Below are 19,623 nucleotides of genomic sequence, written 5' to 3'. Positions count from 1 at the left end.
CTTGCTTAATGGTATAAGTCCATGACATAAAAATGGTTGGGAACCCTGATCTAGAACTTGCTCTCTTCTCATTACGACCATTAGAAAGGAGCTACAGGAGCCTGAATTCACACATTCAATGAACCACACTCCCCCTGCCCCACCCTCCCACCATCAGATTTCTGAACAGTTCAGACATGACCTCTCTAGTCTGCTCTCCTTTTACTTAATATTCTTATTGTAACTTCTAATAGTTTTTACGTATGGCATTGAGCCGCTATTGCAAAACAGCAAATTTCACACGTCAGTGATGATAAACCTGATTCTGATTATTTTTTGCTTAAGGACAGGGGTTCCCAACCTGAGGTCCACGGAACCCTTGCCTAATGGCATTGGTCAGTGGCACAAAAACGTTGGGAACCCTTGCTTTAGGAGAGCTGCCTTCTTGAACTGCTTCTGTCCTTTAATATGTCCATAATGCTGTTTTAGCAAGTGAGCTTTCAGAAGGATGAGGAGGCATCTCATTGAAACCTACCAAATGCTGTAAAGTTTGGGTATAGTGCACATGGAGAGGATATTTTTCTTAGCAGGTGAGTCTAAGACCTGAGGGTAACACCCACAGAATAAAGAGATGTCTCTTTAGAACTGAGCCGAAGTGGAATTTCTTCAGCCAGAGGGTGAAGAATCTGTGCAATTTGTTGCCACAGAGACAAAGACAGTGCAGAGACCAAGTCACTGGGTGCATTTAAAGTAGAGATTGATAGGTTCTTGATTGGTAAGGGAGTTTGGGGATATCAGAAAAAGTGGGAGATTGTGGTTGAAAAAAAACCCACAATGACTGAATGGTTCATTGTTGTTGTCCTTCTTCATGCCTTAAGGCGCATTGGGCAGCAACTTTACTGTTTCTTTAGCATTTGTCTGCTTTTTACAAGGCCGAGTTCCTAGCCTAATGCTTAATCCAGCACCCAGGATGGAAAGCGTGCAAGGAGCTGGCCGGATTTGAATTCAGGACCTCTCGCCTCCAAGTCCAGTGCGGATGCCACTGCATCGCTGGCCAGCCATGATTGAATGGTAAAGAAGACTTTATGGGTTAAATGGCCTAATTCTACTCATACTCCTTATGTTTGTATGGATTTCCAGGATTTTGGCATAGTGACCATGGAGGAACATACCTGTTATCATATCTGCACTTCTAACTACATCATAAGGCATCATATTCTGTTTTTTTCCTGAATTAGCAGCCGGTGAAAATCTTCATTTATTTCCAAGCACTGTTATGGAAAGAGATTAGCAATAGACAAGGCAAGTCTCCAAGCTCCCTTGACAAAGTAAAACATTTAGCTCATCTCTGTGGCTAATTTCTTACTCACTTCTGAGGTTTTTTCCCCAAGGGTTATAATTCCACTTTCTCCCAATGTTCCTTCACTGATCATACCAATGAAGTTAAAGTCCAGCTAGGAATGCGCTGTCAATTAAGAAAAATTCCCAGAGCCTTACAGAAGCATTTCAAAATCTTACTAGATTAACACTCCTTGAGTACAATCTCTCAAAGTCAAAGTCGTTTATTATCATTTGCACAAGTACATGTATGCACAGGTGCAATGAAAAGCTTCCTTGCAGCATCATCACCTGAACATTGATTTATATAAGCAGCTTTCACAAGAAAAAAAATATAAATTATTCATAAATTTCTACGAGAAAGCACAATTAGAACAATCAAAAGCGTAAGAAATTCTGCAGATGCTGGAAGTACTGAGTTCTCCTTCTCCTTAGCCCAACACCACTACTGAGCATAGTCCAACAACAGCAGCTTGCCACAGTCCTCTGTCCTGGGCCAGTCCTTCAAGTTGTCCCCAGATGTAGCCCATCTTCTTGGAATATTCAAGGTGAAGATCCTTCTTTTCCCAGGGATGAGGTCTTGGAGCTTCTGTTGCTCTGGATGGGGTTGCTACCAACCCTCCTCCTTTCACGTCCAACCCTCCTCCTTTCACAACTAGGCCTGCGACTGTCCATGGCAAAATTGGAAACACAGAGTAACACACAAGAAGTTCTGGAGGAATTCAGCAGATCAGGCAGCATCTATAGAAAAGAATAAAACACCGACATTTCGGGCCCAGATCCTTCTTCGCATCCTGATGAAGAGTCTTGGCTTGAATCGTCAGCTCATTATTCCAATCTATAGATGCTGCCTGACTTGCTGAGTTCCTCCAGAATTTTGTGTGTGTTCCCCTACCCTCAAACAAAAGAAAGTCACTTTTTGTGTAAAGTGGCTAAAGTGCTCATAGCATTACTGAACCATAGCGTTTAAGATTTTGTTGGTTGGTTCATGAACTGAATTTCTGAAGGGAAGATCTTTATTAGTGTTAGTGAAAGGCTTCATAATATTGAGCACACAAGCCACCATACAGTGTACTAAGATCATCCCATTTTTCTATGAACAGATGAAAAAGTATGTCCAGCCACCGTATTTAATGAAATTTGGAGAAAATTCTCAAAACTCAGACCTTAAGGCTTCACATGAGATTTCCCACACAGATTACAAAATAGCAACAACCCAATGAAGGTTTAAGCTTCTATTGTATCTAAAATAGACAAAAAAGTGTTCATATTGAACCAAAAGTCTGAAATTGCCCTTGAATGTTAGCAGATAGGCCAAAAATGTACAGTAATATTTATAAAATGATAATGAAAAAATCAACCTTGAGTTTTAAGATTTGTTTATGTGGACAGAAAGACATTCTTCAGACCATTCTTTTGCTTACAGAATTTCTCCACTGCATCTTCCTAAATATATAGACCTTTTGTTTACAACTGTTTTCAAGACTGCATTCTAACAATTAATATAGCCTTCTGAGTTTACAATTAAAATTTGCTTTCAGAAAAACAAATATAATCAGAGAATGTTGGAATTACTCATCAGGCTAGGGAAAAGGAAAGAGAGTTTTAACACCAATCTAATATTGAGATGATTATTTAACACGCACACTAAGTACTCAAATTTAACAAGAAGTGAGAAGTAAAGGAAGTGTATTTAATTAACATCATTTCTCTGCATGGCTAATGACAAATTTCGTGGCTTTAATTGCAGTTTCTGCATTTCCTCATTCATTACGATGCTGTAATGAAGCTTTGAATTTATTGTGGAAATCAGCAAAAATAAATAAGAACGTATTTGGTGTATCATATTATTAAGTTGCAGGAAGGGTTGATAGTTCACAATTCTATCACATTGGAGATAAAGGCTGAGGTTTCAAAACAATCCATCAGAACTAGAGTTTAAATTTCCCAAAAAGTAATAAAGATCTTCAACATCTTTCACTTTTGCTCATTTATATTTATCAACTTTTAAATATTTTTATTCAGATTGCATGCATTGATGGTAACGTCAGATAAAGTATGAAATCCAACGGTATGTGGAAGTTCACTGACCATACATGTTCGTGCTGAAGCGTCCTGAGGTCAACACGTACATTCCTTTTGATGTTTATTCAGTTGCTTTGTGTTTTCAACCTCAGCTCTTGGTCAGCTAGGCCACACATGATGGCAATTAGAACTTGCTGGTTGAGTAAAATACACCCAAAAATCAACACAAGAAACAGAGCAAAACAAAAATGTCAATGTTAAATGTAATTCGTTGAAAGAATTTTACTCTGATAAAGGATGCTATTCAAAGCTCAAAGTTCAAAGTAAATTTATTATCAAGGTATGCATATGTTACCTTGAGATTCATTTTCTTGCAGGCATTTACAGGAAATTACAAGAGATTTTATGAAAAACTATATGTGACAGACAAAGACTGACAAACAACGTGCAAAAGACAAAATCTGCAAATAAAAAATACTAAGCACTCGAGTTGTCGAGCGTCCTTGAAAGTGTAGATTGTAGAATCAGTTCAGAGTTGTGGTGACTGAAATTATCCACACCAATTTAGGAGCCTGATGGTTGTAGGGTAATCACTGTTCCTGAATCTGGTGATACCTATACCTCCTGCCCGATGGTAGTAGTGAGGCCAAGGTATGGGCTGGATGGTGGGGTCTTTGATGATGGATGCTGCTTTCCTGTGGCAGCGCCCCATGTACTGTAAATGTCTACATAGGTGGGGTGAATTTTGTCTGTGGGTAAACTGAGCTGTGACCTCCACTTTCTGTGCCTTTTCCATTCTGGCGCATTGGTGTTTCCATACCAGGCTGTGATGCAATCAGTTAGGTCCATGGAAGTTTGCCCAAGTTATAGGTAACATGTTAAATCTATGCAAACTTATAGGAAAATCGAGGGTTGTTGTGCCTTCTTTGTGAGACACTTGTTTGGTGGTTCTAGGACAGATCCTCTGATATGTAAACAGCAGGGAATTTAAAGTTTCTGACCCTCTTCACGTCCAAAATAGTACAGTTAATTTTAGATGTGTTGTCACTTTAAATTTGACTCAATTAATTTTTAATTAATTATCACAAAAATGTCCATGACATAAGAGCTTAAAGGAACATACCAATTTCATGGGATCATATCGTGACCAAACACATTGCCCAATCTGTCCATTTTCATCTCCCAAAAGGCAATTTATAATCCTGTGCTGTAGTATAATTTTGGGTTATTATGTTGCCTGTAATTCAAATAAAGGCTTCATGCCTATATGAGAGAAATGGAATACTCTGCACAGAATAATGACGAGCAACCTCACTAGCACCTTGAAGATTGACATTTCTCCATTCTAATTGCAGCACAAGCTGAGTTTTGCCACCAGTATACCTGGAGCAGTTCAAAATGATCCATTAACTTTCTTGTGTATTCATTGCATAAGCAGTACAGCAATGCTGCACTATTACTGTTTTAATGTAGATAAAACCACACAACAGTTCAGGCTTGACTAGTCTTGCAGTCATGATACTTCCGAATCAGAATCAGGTTTGATATCACTGACATATGTCATGAAGCATGTTGTTCTGCAGCAGCTGTACATTGCAATAAATGATAAAAAAGCTAGAAATCACAATATCTATTCTACAATAGATAGAATGAATGATATATATAAATTAAATTAATTAAGTAGTGCAAGAAGAGAGCAAAAAATGGAAAAATAATAATGAGGTAGTGCACATGGGATCAATGTCCATGACTGATTAGTGACCTCACTGTATTTACACTATGTTGCCTAGTACATTTGCTTGACGAAGGTATATCTGTCTCAGGTATAAAGAAACAAAGAGAGAGAAGTAGGAGCAGGCTAAACAGCATAACACTGGTTGCCATTTCCAGGACTGCTTGTAGAGGCACTTCCAAATTTCATACGTGAAACATTTAGATCATATTAAGACCATGAGACCATAAGTCAGAAGAGCCCATTGAGTCTGCTCTGCCATTCAATCATGGCGGATTCTTTTTTACCCTCCTCAGCCCCACTCCCCGGCCTTCTCCCCATAACATAGAAAGATAGAAAAGCTACAGCACAGTACAGGCCCTTCGGCCCACAATGCTGTGCCAAACATGTATGTATTTTAGAAATTACTTGGAGTTACCCATAGCCCTCTATTTTTCTAAGCTCCATATACCTACCCAGGAGTCTCTTAAAAGACCTTTGATGCCGTGTCCAATCAAGATCCTATCAATCTCTGCCTTAATACACCCAAAGACCTGGCCTCCACAGCAGCCTGTGGTACCAAATTCCACATTTCACCACCCTCTGGCTCAAAAAATTTCTCGACATCTTTGTTTTAAATGGAAACCCCTCTATCCTGAGGCTGTACCCACTTGTCTTAGACTCCTACAACATGGGAAATATCCTTTCCACATCTACTCTGTCTAGGCCTTTCAACATTCGAAAGGTTTCAATGAGATCCCCCCCCCCCGCTCCCCATCCTTTTAAATTCCTGCAAGTACAGACCTAGAGCTATCAAACGTTCCTCGTATGATAACTCTTTCATTCCTGGAATCATCCTTGTGAACCTTCTCTGAACCATCTCCAATGCCAGCACATCTTTTTTTAGATGAGGAGCCCCAAACTGTTCACAATACTCACGGTGAGGATTCTCCAGTGCCTTATAAAGCCTCAGCATCACATCCCTGCTCTTGTGTTGTATTTGCCTTCCTCACCACCAACTCTACCTGCAAGTTAACCTTTAGGGTGCTCTGCACAAGGACTCCGAAATCTCTCTGCATCTCAGATTTTTGGATTTTCTCCCCATTTAGAAAATAGTCTGCTCATTTATTACTACTGCCAAAGTGCATGACTATGCATTTTCCAATATTGCATTTTATTTGCAATGTTCTTGCCCATTCTCCTAATCTGTTTAAGTCCTTCTGCAGCCAACCTGTTCCCTCTACCCTACCTGCCCCTCTACCAACCTTCATATCATCTGCAAACTTGGCAACAAAGCCATCTATTTCATCATCTAAATCATTGATATACAACATTAAAATATTCCCACAACCAATGGACTTACTTTCAAGGATCTTCCATTTCATATTTATTGCCTATTTATTTATTGTTATTATTTCTTTCATTTTATATTTGCAGTTTGTTGTCTTTTGAACACTGGTTGAATGCCCAAGTTGGTGTGGTGTTTAATTGATTCTATTATGGTTATTATTCTGTTCTGGATTTATTTTGCATGCCTGCAAGAAAATGTACTTTTGATAATAAATTTATTTTGAACTTTGATAACCATGTTTGTCATGTTTGAAAGCCCTGTTTCCATCCTATCTGTTCTCCTTGATGAGTTCCTTTTGAAAAGAGACATCCTTTAAGCTAACTTCCAAGGAAAATAATCTTGGTTTATGGAATCTCTCCTATTATTAGACCACATTGTACTCCCTCCAAAGTCAATATAATCTTCCTGAGGTGTGGTGCCCAGAACCATTCACACTGCTCCCAGTGTGTTCCAACAATGATTTAATAGAATTATATCATGATTTCTTCCTCCTTATTCTCCAGATATGGAGGCAACAATTTATTAAACTTTCTGATTAATTTTATATGTCTCTATGATTGATACACGTATCCCTAAAGTGCTTTGGAATTCCACTGCTCTTGGTTCTGATGCATGGTCTTGGCCCGAAACATTGTCAAACCCTTCCACGCCCACAACCCTGCTCAACCTATTGAATTTCCCCAGATTTTTAATATGGCCACTGAGTGCATGTTCATGACCTTCTGCAGCTGTAATACACACTGTAGCCCATCCATTTCAGGTTCGACATGTCATGCATTCAGAGATGCTCTTCTGCATGTTATTGTTGTAATGTGTTTTCTGCACTGTATCTCAATAAATAAATAAACAGATAGATAAGTAAATAAATAAATACACGCATACATATAATTTAAGGTACTGTCGCCTTCCTGTCGTCTTGAACCAGTCTGGCCATTTTCCTCTGACCTCTCTCATTAACAAGGCACTTTTACCCACAGAACTGCTGCTCACTGGATGTTTTTTGTTTTACACACCATTCTCTGTAAAATCTAGAGACTGTTGTGTGTGAAAATCCCAGGACGTCAGCAGTTTCTGTGATACTCAAACCACCCTGTCTGGCACCAACAATCATTCCATGGTCAAAGTCACTGAGATCACATTTCTCCCCCATTCTGATGTTTGGTCTGAACAGCAACTGATCCTCTTGACTATGTCTGTGTGCTTTTATGCCTTTAGTTGCATAATAAAGTGACCACTGTGTGTGTGTGTGTGTCTGTCTGTCTGTCTGTCTGTGTGCTGCTATCCAACAATTTGGAAACCTCAAGAAGTCACTGGCCCATCAGGTAATCTATCTCATATTTTCCAGAGAAACATCTAGACTCCAGTCTCCATGACTGATCCCCACATTCTCCTGTGCCTTCCCAGCACCCACTCTATCGAAACTCAGCATTCCTATCCTCTCCACCATTAACCAGGACTCCTGTTCCTATCCTCCCCGAGACCAACGAGGGGCCCAGTCCTACACTGCCCCAAGACTCACTGGAGCTCCTGTTCTTATGCTTCCGTGAAACTTATACGTTCAATGTCAAATGTATTATAATACTTTGATTCATCATCAAAATAACTATTAAAAGTCTGTCAGGTATTTCTGATTAGAATTCAAAAACTCTGTTTAGGCCACACTTGGAGTCTAGTGTTCAGCTCTAGTCAGCTCATTATAGGAAGAAAGTGGAAGTTTTGGAGAGGGTGCAGAGGTGATTTACCAGGATGCTGTTGAGATTGGAGAGTATGTCTTATGAAGATTGGTAGTGTGAGTTGGCAGTTTTCTGTTTGGAGTGAAAGAGAATGAGGAGTCTTGATAAAGGTGTACAAGATGATAAGAGACATAGTTCAAGTGGACAGCCAGAGGCTTCTTCTTCAGGCAGAAATGGTTAATACAAGGGACATAACTTTAAGGTGTTTGGTGGAAAGTGTAGGGGGGATGTCAGAGGCTTTTTTACACAGAGTAGTAGGTGCATGGAATGCACTCATTAGGGTGGTGGTAGGGGCAGATACATTAGGGATATTTAGCAGACACTTAGATAGGCACATGGATGATAGAGAAATGGGAGGCTTTGTGGAAGGGAAGGATTAGGTTGATTTTGGACTAGGTTAACAGATCAGCACAACAGCATGGGCCAAAAGGTCTGTACTGTGCCGTACTGTTCTTTCTTTTATGGCATAATAAATAGGAATAACATCCAACGCACTAGTCAGTCTGCCAGTCCTTCACCACATGAGCCCTAGACCATCAGAGTTCTGGTGTAACACACTCAAAATGCTGGAGGAACTCAGCAGGTCATGCAGCATCTGTGAAATGAATAAACAGTTGACGTTTTGGGTTGAGACACTTCATCAGGACATGAAAAGGAAGGGGGAAGATGTCGGAATAAAAAGGTAAGGAGAGGGGAAGGAGGCTAGCAGGAAGGTGATAGGTGAAGCCAGGGGGGTGGGAAAGGTGAAGGGTTGGAAAAGAAGGAATCTGATAGGAGAGGAGAGTGGACCATGGGAGAAAGGGGAGAAGGAAAGGCACCAGGGGGAGGTGATAGGCAGGTGAGGAGAACAGGTAAGAGGCCAGGGTGGGGAATAGATGAAGGAAGGGGGAGAGGAATAGAAAAGGAGAAGAAAATAATTTTACCGGAAGGAGAAATCGATGTTCATGTCATCAGGTTGGAGGCTACCTAGATGGTATATGAGGCGTTGTTTCTCCACCCTAAGAGTGGCCTCACCATGGCAGAAAAGAAGGCCATGGACCAACATGTCAGAATGGGAATGAGGATAGGAAATAAAATGGTTGGTCATTGGGAAATTCCACATCTTGTGGATGGAGTGGAGGTGCTCAATGAAGCGGTGTCCCAAGTTACATTGGGTTTCACCAATGTAAAGGAGACCGCATCGGAAGCACTATTTTATCATAATTTTACCATTATTTCATAATTTTATATTAGGTTTGAAGAATAAATGATTTTGGTTCCGTTCGAGTTGTAATGATTCTCTGTGGAACATCTTGCCATAGAATTAGCTTGGAAACCTTCCAAGACAACAAATTTTGACATGAGGTTAGATGTTCAGAAACTGAATTACAGGATAGAGGCAAACATGATAACATTTCTCTGCATTACCAGCACATTTAATCACAAAAACCAACATTTTGGCAGCAATAATGATTAGCATTTCAACACCATTCTGTGATGCAGTAAAGTGAAGAGAACTAGACTCACGTAGGAACACTGTAGTTGTCATTAAAAATAAATAAGATGAGAGATGATTTTGCATTTGTTACTTGTGAAAATTCATCCAGAGGTGGGATCTTCTGCTTATTAGTTCTGAATGTGTGAGAATCTAATGCCAAGGTAACCTTAGATTTCCAGTGTCAACATAGCACTTAGATGTTACAACACACCACCCCTGGGTTGGCTCAGTCTACGTAAATTTCAAAGGTTCAAAGGTTCAAAGATACAATTTAATGTCAGAGAAACGTATACAATATACATCCTGAAATGCTTTTTCTTCGTAAACATCCACAAAAACAGAGAAATGCCCCAAAGAATGAATGGCAGATAAATGTAAGAACCTTAAAGTGCCCCCCCCAGCTCCTCTCCCTCCCACGCATAAACGGCAGCAAGCAACAATCCCCCCTCCCCCCACTGGCAAAAAAAAAGCAAGCATTGGTACCACCACTGAGCACTCAGTGTGAGCAAAGACACAGACTTGCAGTTACCCCAAAGACTTCGCGTTTCACCTGGCGTTTTACCATAAAGAACCGTAGTCAGCATGTAACTCCAGGTCAGGGTCTTCAAAAGAACCCTGAAAGGGAAAAATAGAGATTAAAGATAGAAATAGAGCTGTTTCCGAAGATGCAAACAAAGGAGTCGCCGTTTAGTGCCATCTTAACTCCGCCTCCGTCTCCCCAAATCTGGTATTTATATGGTATATATGGATTTTAGTAAGGTGGTTGGCAAGCATCCCCCTGGTAGGCTTGCCCAGAAGGCAGAGGGTAGTAGTAGATGGAGCATATTCTGCTTGGAGGTGTTCCACAGGGATCTGCTCTGGGGCCGCTGCTCTTTGTGATTTTTCTAAATGATTTGGACGAGGAAGTGGAGGGGTGGGATATCCAAATGTCTTTTAATTGCTCTTATTGTACCTGTCTCACCCACTTCCTCTGCACATCACCCTCTGTGTGAAGAATTTGTTCCCCAGGCCCATTTTAAGTCTTTCATCCTCACCTTAAACCAATGCCCCCAGGTTTTCAGTTCCTCCTCCCTGCGAAAAATACTGAGAGCATTCACCCTACACTCTTCATGATTATATATACTCTATAAAGTCATCCCTCAGTCTCCTATCTTACAAGGAATTAAATCCTAGTTTGGCCAACCTCTCCCTGTAACTTGGTACCTGATGAAGGTCCTGGCCAGGTCTTGATGAAAGGTCACGGTCTGAAGCATCGACTGTTCATTAATTTCCATCGATGCTGCCTGACCTGCTGAGTCCCTCCAGCATTTTGTGTGCATTGCTCTGGATTTCCAGCATCTGCAGAATCTCTCCTGTTTAAACATAAGTACATGTGCTTCATATTGTCTCGGGAAAATAAACTGATGGTTCCTGCGATAGAGTGAAACTAAAAGCAGTCATTATTTACAGTAAACATTTTCTGAAGAACTTTAGGATCTTACAGCTCTTCTTTAATTTCCTTTCCATTCAGTAAGCAGGAGCTGATGAACAGTCAAAGCTTTTCTATTAACAGCTGATTGGACAAATTGTGGTTTCACTAGCAAACTCTCCAGTAAATAGAATGAGTTCATTGACATCTGTTTGTCTGCCAGTCCTCTGAGTCTTGATGATCAGAATCAGAATCTGGTTTACTATCACTGTCTTGTCTGCCTAAAAAAAGTTTGTTTTGTGGCAGCAGTACTGTGCAAAGACATAAAGGCACGGCAGTAACAGTTGTGATCAGTGATCCAGGTTCAATTCCCATCACGGTCTGTAACAAATTTGTATGTTCTCTCTCTGACTGCATGGGTGGTCCGGTTTTCTCCCACATTCCAATGACATATGGGTTAGTAGGTAAATAGTTCATAAATATATGAGTCCGGTCAAGATGGCGCATGTGTACGATGCTTCCTCGGTCAACATCTTCCAGATAGATCGCAAAACTGTTTATTTCACCTCTTTTATGTCTGATTTTCATCTTAAGTGTGTTTCTGGAATTGTCAGAATCTGTGATTTACAGTTTGGAAATCAATTGTGTGATCTAGTGCTTTGCTGTCTCTGAGAAAATTCTGGAAAGCGAGTGCAAGCTTGAACTCGAACCCTCGAGGCATTAAACTTCAAGACAGGGCGCAAGCTGATGTTTGAATCAATTTTGCTGATTAAAGCATCCATTATTCGAAGATTGAAACATCAAGGCAAATGTGGAAGGTGAGTGAGGGTTCAGCGCCAACTACCTGCACTTTGATAGCTGATTGGATCCTGCTGCCGCCAGAGTAGGAGCCTATGGCCTATCACTGTGTGGCAGATCACTGGGCCTCGGGGCAGGCCTCTGTGTTCTCTCTTTTGATGATGTCGGAAATGTTACCGAGGTTCTGTGATTATGAAATTGGACTTTGGACTTTTTCAGTGTTATGGTTTTTTATATTCTGTGTTTTCACCTATTTTTTCTTGATTTTTTGTGCAGGGGAAGGGGGCTTGGGGGTTGATGTTCTTGTTGCGCTTTTGATAGTTTTTTGTGCACGGAGGGGGATTTGGAGGTCAATGTTTTTGTTGCATTTTGTGCAAGGAAGAGGGTTTTGGGGGTGTCGATGTTCTTGTTGCATTTTGTGCAGGGAAGGGGAGTTTGGGGTTGATGTTCTTGTTGCGTTTTGTTAGGTTTTTTTGTGTAGGGGAATGGGTTTGCTGTTTCTCTTTGAACTGACTTCTGTGGTTTTCTTTGTTTCGTGACTATCTGGAGAAGGCAAATCTCAGAGTTGTATACCGCATACATATTTAGATAATAAGTGAACCTTTGAACATAGGTATAATTGGGCAATGCAGGCCTGATGGGTCAGAAGGGCCTGTTACCACGCTATATCTCTAAACGAAAATAAATAAACATGGAGGGAGAACAGTTAGTTCCACTACCTCACAGGGCTACAAGTTCGATTCTCACCTTTGGCTTTGCCTCTGTGTGGTTTGTATGCTCTCCCTGAAATTGGGTGGGCTTCTTCCCACAGTCCAGCAATGTACAGGTTGGATATGTGGCCACAATAAATTGCTTCTAGTGTGTAGGATAGTGATGGCAGAATTAAGGGGTGTTGAGGAAGGTTTATATTTGTTTGTATTCACTCATTTGGAGGGGTATGGACATTAAGTAGGCAAAGGGATTAGTTTAGTTGGGCAGTTAATTGCTAGTTTATTTGGCTTGGTCCTGTACTGTACTGTTTTATGTTAGACCTAAGATCATAAAACATAGTAGCACAATTAGGTCATTTGTTGCATAAGACCATAAGGCCATAAGGCATAGGAGCAGAATAAGGCCATTCAGCCCATTGAGTCTGCTCCACCATTCCATCATGGCTGATCCCGGATGCTATTCAACCCAATACACCTGCCTTCTTACTATATCCTTTGATGCCCTGACCAATCAGGAAACTATCAACTTTCGCTTTAAATATATGAATGGACTTGGCCTTCACCACAGTCTGTGGCAGAGCATTCCACAGCCTCACTACTCTCTGGCTAAAAAAGCTTCCTTTTTACTTCTGTTTTAAAGGGTTGCCACTCAGTTTTGAGGCTGTGCCCTCTAGTTCTGTATACCCCCACCATAGGAAACATCCTCTCCACATCCACCCTATCTAGTCCTTTCAACATTCGGTAGGTTTTGATGAGATCTCCCCACATTCTTCTAAATTCTAATGAGTACAGGCCCAAAGCTGCCAAACACTCCTCATATGTTAACCCCTTCATTCCCAGAATCATCCTTGTGAACCTCCTCTGGACTCTCTCCAATGACAACACATCTTTTCTGAGACATGGGGCCCAAAACTGTTGGCAATACTCCAAGTGTGGTCTGACTAATGTCTTATAAAGGCTCAGCATTATCTCCCTGATTTTATATTCTATTTCCCTTGAAATAAATGCCAACATTGCATTTGCCTTCTTTACCACAGATTCAACCTGTAAATTAACCTTCTGGGAGTCTTGCACAAGGACTCGTAATACCCTCTACACCTCCAATGTTTGAATCTTCTCCTCATTTTGATAATATTCCACACTATTACCAAAATGCAATATCATACATTTCCCAACACTGTATTCCATCTGCCACTTCTTTGCCCATTCTTCCAATTTGTCTAAGTCTTGCTGCAATCGCATTGTTTCCTCAGCACTACCTACTCATCCACCTATCTTCGTATCATCCGCAAGCTTTGGATGATAGCGGTCCTTGCGAAACACCATGAGTCGTTGGCAGTCAACTAGTAAAGGCCCCTCTTATACCCACTCACTGTCTCCTGCCTGTCAGCCATTCCACTATCCATGCCAATATCTTTCCTGTAATGCCATGGGATTTTATCTTATTAAGCAGCCTCATGTGTGGCACCTTATCAAATGCCTTCTGAAAATTCAAGTAAATGACATCTGCTGCCTCCCCTTTGCCCACGCTGCTTGTTACTTCCTCGAAGAACTCTAACAGATTTGTCAGGCAAGATTTCCCTTGACAGAAACCATGCTGACTTTGACTTATTTTATCATCAGTCTCCAAGTACCCTGAAACCTCATCCTTAATAATAGACCCCAACACTTTCCCAACAATTGAGGTTAGGCTCACTGGCTGATAACTTCCTTTATTTTGCCTTCCTCCCTTCTGAAAGAGTGGAGTGACATTTGCAATTTTCCAGTCATCCGGGACCATGCCAGAATCAAGTGAATCTTGAAAGATCATGACCAATGCATCTGTTATCTCTTCAGCAACCTCTCTCAGGACTCTGGGATGTAGTCCATGTAAGTTATCCACCTTAAGACCTTTGAGTTTGCCTGGAACTTTTTCCTTTGTAATATCGACAGCACTCTCTCCTGCTCCCCGACACTCTGCCACATTGCTAGTACCTTCCACAGTGAAGACTGATGCAAATTACTCATTAAAGTTCATCTGCCATTTCTTTGTCCCCGATTACTACCTCACAGCATCATTTTCCAGTGGTCCAATCTCAACTCTCACCTCCCCTATACTCTTTATATGACTGAAAAACTTTTAGTATCATGCTTTGTATTATTGGCAAGTTTGCCCTTATATTTCATCTTTTCCCTTCTTCTAGCTTTTTTAGTTGCCTTTTTGTTGGATTTTAAAAGCTTTCCAATCATCCAACCTCCCACTCACTTTTGCTACCTTATATGTCCTTTCCTTGGCTTTTATGTGGCCCTTAATTTCCCTTGTCAGCCATGGTTGCCTACCGCTGCCATTTGAGACTTCTTCTTCAGGAGGACATATCAAGTCTGCTCCACCATTCATCATGCCTGCTTTATTATCCCTCTCAACCCTATTATTCTGCCTTCTCTCCATAACCTTTGATGCCCTGATTAATGAAGAACCCACCGACCTCCACTTTAAATATACTCAATGATTAGTCCACCACAGCCATCTATGGCAATGAATTCCACAGATTCAGTGCCCTCTGGCTAAAGAAATTCCTCCTCATTTCTCTTCTAAATGGATGTCCCTCTATTCTGAGGCTGTGTCCTCTGGTCCTGGACTACCCAATGTAGGATACACTCTCTCCACATCCAATCTATCCAGGCCCTTCAATATTCAATAGGTTTCAATGAGATTCCACCTCATTCTTCTAAGCTCCGGCAAGTACAGGCCCAGAGCAATTAAACACTCCTCATATGTTAACCCTTTTATTGCTGCGATCCTTCTCGTGAACCTCCTCTGGACTTTCGCCAATGGCAGCACATCTTTTCTTACATAAGGGGTGCAGAACTGCTCACAATACTCCAAATGTGGTCTTGACCATGCCTGATAAAGCATCAGCTTTACATCCTCGCTTTTGTATTCTAGTCCTCTTAAAATGAATGCTAACATGCATTTGCCTTCTTAACCCAACTCAAACTGTAAGTTAACCTTTCAGGAAGCCTGCACAAGGACAACCAAGTCCCTTTGCAACTCAGATTTTCGAATGTTCTCCTTATTTAGAAAATAGTCTATGCCTTTATTTTATCTACCAAAGTGCGTGACCATACACTTCCCTGCACTATATTCCATCTGCCACTTCTTTATCCATTCTCCCAATCTGTCCAAGTCTTCTGCAGACTCTCTGCTTCCTCAACACTACCTGCCCCTTCACCTATCTTCATATCATCTGTAAACTTGACCACAAAGTAATCAAATCATTGACATAATGTAAAAAGAATCGGTCCCAATTCTTACCTGTGTGGAGCATCACTAGTCACCAGCAGCCAACCAGAAAGGCCCCCCTTAATCCCATTTTTTGCCTCCTGCCAGTCAGCCAATCTTCTAACCATGTTAGTATCTTTCCTGTAATACCATGGGCTCTTATCATGTTAAGCAGCTTCATGTGCAACACCTTGTCAAAGGCCTTCTGAAAATCCAAATAAACTATATCCACTGACTCTCCTTTGTCTGTCCTTGCTGTTATTTCCTCACATAATTCCAACATACTTGTCAGGCAAGATTCTCCCTTCAGGAAACCATGTTGACTACGGCCTATTCTATTGTATGCCTTCAATACCCCGAAACCTCATCCTTAATGGACTCCAACATCTTCCCAGCCGCTGAAGTCAAGCTAATTGGCCAATATTTTCCTTTCTTTTGCCTTCCAACCTTCTTAAAGAGTGCAGTGACATTTGTAATTTTCCGATCTTCTGGAACCAGTCCAGAATCTAGTGATTCTTGAAAGATCATTACTAATGCCTCCACACTCTCTTCAACTACCTCTTTCAGAACCCTGGAGTGTAGTCCATCTGGTCCAGGTGACTTATTTACCTTCAGACCTTTCAGTTTCCTAAGTAATAGCAGCTACATTCACATTTGTCCCTTGATACTCACAAATTGCTGGCATACTGCTAGTGTCTTGCACAATAAAGGCTGACGCAAAATACTTATTCAGTTCATCAGCCATTTCTTTGTCCCCCATTACTTATGTCTCCAGCATAATTTTCCAGTGGTCCGATATCAACTCTTGCCCCTCTTCTACCCTTTGTACTGTATATCTGAAAAAAAATTTGATATCCTCTTTCATATTGTTGGCTAGCTTACATTTATATTTCATCTTTTCTACCTTTATGACTTTTTAGTTGCCTTCTGTTGTTTTTTAAAAGGTTCCCAATCCTCTACTTTCGCACTAATTTTTTCTATATTATATGCCCTCTCTTTTGCTTTTATGCTGTCTTTAACTTCCCTGGTCAGCTCTAGTTGCCTCATCCTGCCTTTAGGATATTACTTCAACTTTGGGATGTATCTATCCTGCACCTTCTTAATTGCCCCGAGAAACTCCGGCCGTTGCTATTCTGCCGTCATTCCTGCTTGTATCCCCTTCCAATCAACTTTGGCCTGGTCCTCTCTCATGCCCCTGTAATTTCCTTTAGGTTTTAAAGGTACACTTAATGTCAGGGAAATGCATACGATATACATCCTGAAATACTTTTTCTTCGCAAACATCCACAAAAACAGAGGAGTGCCCCAAAGAATGAATGACAGTTAAACGTTAGAACCCCAAAGTCCCTCTCCCACGCATATGTGACAGCAAGGCAACAACCCTCCCCCTCCCCACCAGCAAAAAAAGCATCAGCGCCCCCCCCACCGAGCACTCAAGCGTGCAGCAAAGCATCAATAGAGACACAGACGTGCAGTACCCCAAAGACTACTCATTCACCCGGTAATTCGTTATACCACAGGCTCTCTCTCTCCCTAATAAGGGAAAAAGAGGTGTCTCTGTATCACAGTGAGAAGGAAGATATAACAAACAACTCACTGATTTATGTCGCTTTTTCTGAGCTCTGTGCCCAAAGAACTCGGGTCTCTGGGCACACAGCTAGCAGCCAGCTTGGTGCTTTCAATCTTTCGTCTCCCACAACACACCAGGCGGCTGCACTGACCTCGAGTCCGCCTGCCTCCAGAGCCACGAAATCCTGGAACTCTGAAGGCAAACTAATCTTCTAGGCCGCATCCTTGGCATATCGAATAATGGCCAGTCATGAGACCCCAAGAGCAGGTTGAATTCCCACAAAGAGCCATAGTCAGCGTGTAACTCCAGGTCAGGGTCTTCAAAAGAACCCTGAAAGAGAAAAGTAGAGACACTAAAGATAGAAATAGAGCTGTTTTCGAAGATGAAAGCAAAGGAGTCGCCGTTAGGCGCCATTAGCCCTCCTAAGCTCCACCTTCTCAACTCCACCATAGTATTGCTACATCTGATTTTATTTTCTTCCTCTCAAACTGCAGGGTGAATTCTACCATATTATGATCACTGTCTCCTAAAGGTTCCTTTACCTTACGCTCCCGAATCAAATCTGTTTCATTACACAACACGCAAACCAGAATTGCCTTTCCCCTAGTGGGTTCAACCAAAAGCTACTCTGAAAAGCTATCTCATAGGCATTCTACAAATTCCCTTTGGATCCAGCACCAACCTGATTTTCCCAATCTACCTGCATATTAAAATCCCCATGGCAATCGTAACATTGCCCTTTTTACATGTCTTTTCTATCTCCTGCTTTAATTTATATCCCACATCTTGGTTACTGTTCAGAGGCCTGTTGTATAATTCCCTTCAAGATCTTTTTACCCTTAATTCTACTCACAAGGGTTCTACATGTTCTGAACCTATGTCACCTCTTTCTAAGGATTTAAAAAATTTTTTTACAAACAGAGACACTGAAATTTTTCCCCATTCTTCACTGGAATTCAGAAGAATGATGGGTGACCTCATTAAAACCTATCAAATGGTGAAAGGCCTTGATAGAGTGGATGTGGAGAGGATGTTTCCTATGGTGGGAGAGTCTAAGACTAGAGGACACAAGCCTCAGAATAAAGGGGTGTCCTTTTATAATGAAGATGAGGAGAAACTTATTCAACCAGAGAGTGGTGAGTCTGTGGAATTCATTCCCACAGGCAACTCTGGAGACCAAGCAATCGGGTATTTTTAAGGCAGAGGTTGATAGATTCTTGATTAGTCAGGGCATGAAGGAATACTGGAAGGCGGCAGGAGATTTGGGTTGAGAAGGAAAATGGGATCAGCTATGATGAAAATTGATGGAGCAGACTCAATGGGCCAAATGGCCTAATTCTGCTCCTATATCTTATCATCTTATAGTTTTATGTGCCCACTATAGACAATGGGCATCCTACAAGAGCTGAGAAAAGTCACAGGTCATATCCAAAGTGATGGTGCCCACGACAAACATAAATAGTCGTAGTCATACTTTATTGATCCCGGGGGAAATTGGTTTTCGTTACAGTTGCACCATAAATAATAAATAGTAATAGAAATAGTAATAGTAATATTACTATTAGTAAATAGTAGATAGTAATAGTCATAGAAATAATAAATAGTAATAGAATAGTAATAGAAAATAGTAATAAATAGTTAAATAGTAATATGTAAATTTTGCCAGTAAATTATGAAATAGGTCCAGGACCAGCCTATCGGCTCAGGGTGTCTGACTCTCCAAGGGAGGAGTTGTAAAGTTTGATGGCCACAGGCAGAGATGACTTCTTGTGACGCTCTGTGCTGCATCTCTGTGGAATGAGTCTCTGGCTGAATGTACTCCTGTGCCCACCCAGTACATTGTGTAGTGGATGGGAGACATTGACCAAGATGGCATGCAACTTGGACAGCATCCTCTTTTCAGACACCACCGTGAGAGAGTCCAGTTCCATCCCCACAACATCACTGACCTTACGAATGAGTTTGTTGATTCTGTTGGATCAATTAAAGTTGCAATACTCAAACTATCTTTTAGGATTCCCATCTTTCTGCAGTACTCTACTCCACAATAACAGCATTGCTGAGATTAAAAGCTTATCTGCTCTGGAAAGTTATCAATGGGAGCTTCCACATAAAATCCTATTTGGTAATAGTGTATAGTAATTCAGTACAAGATAAGATACAAAATAATTTGCTCTATAAAACACACAATGATTGCCAAGCAGAGATGTTTGATTACAACCATCTGAGAGAAATTGCCTTAATTAGTAGTGTGCATATGA

Source organism: Mobula birostris, chromosome 20 (genome assembly GCF_030028105.1).
Source record: "Mobula birostris isolate sMobBir1 chromosome 20, sMobBir1.hap1, whole genome shotgun sequence".
Lineage (NCBI taxonomy): Eukaryota > Metazoa > Chordata > Chondrichthyes > Myliobatiformes > Myliobatidae > Mobula > Mobula birostris.
This window is presented reverse-complemented; position numbering follows the sequence as displayed.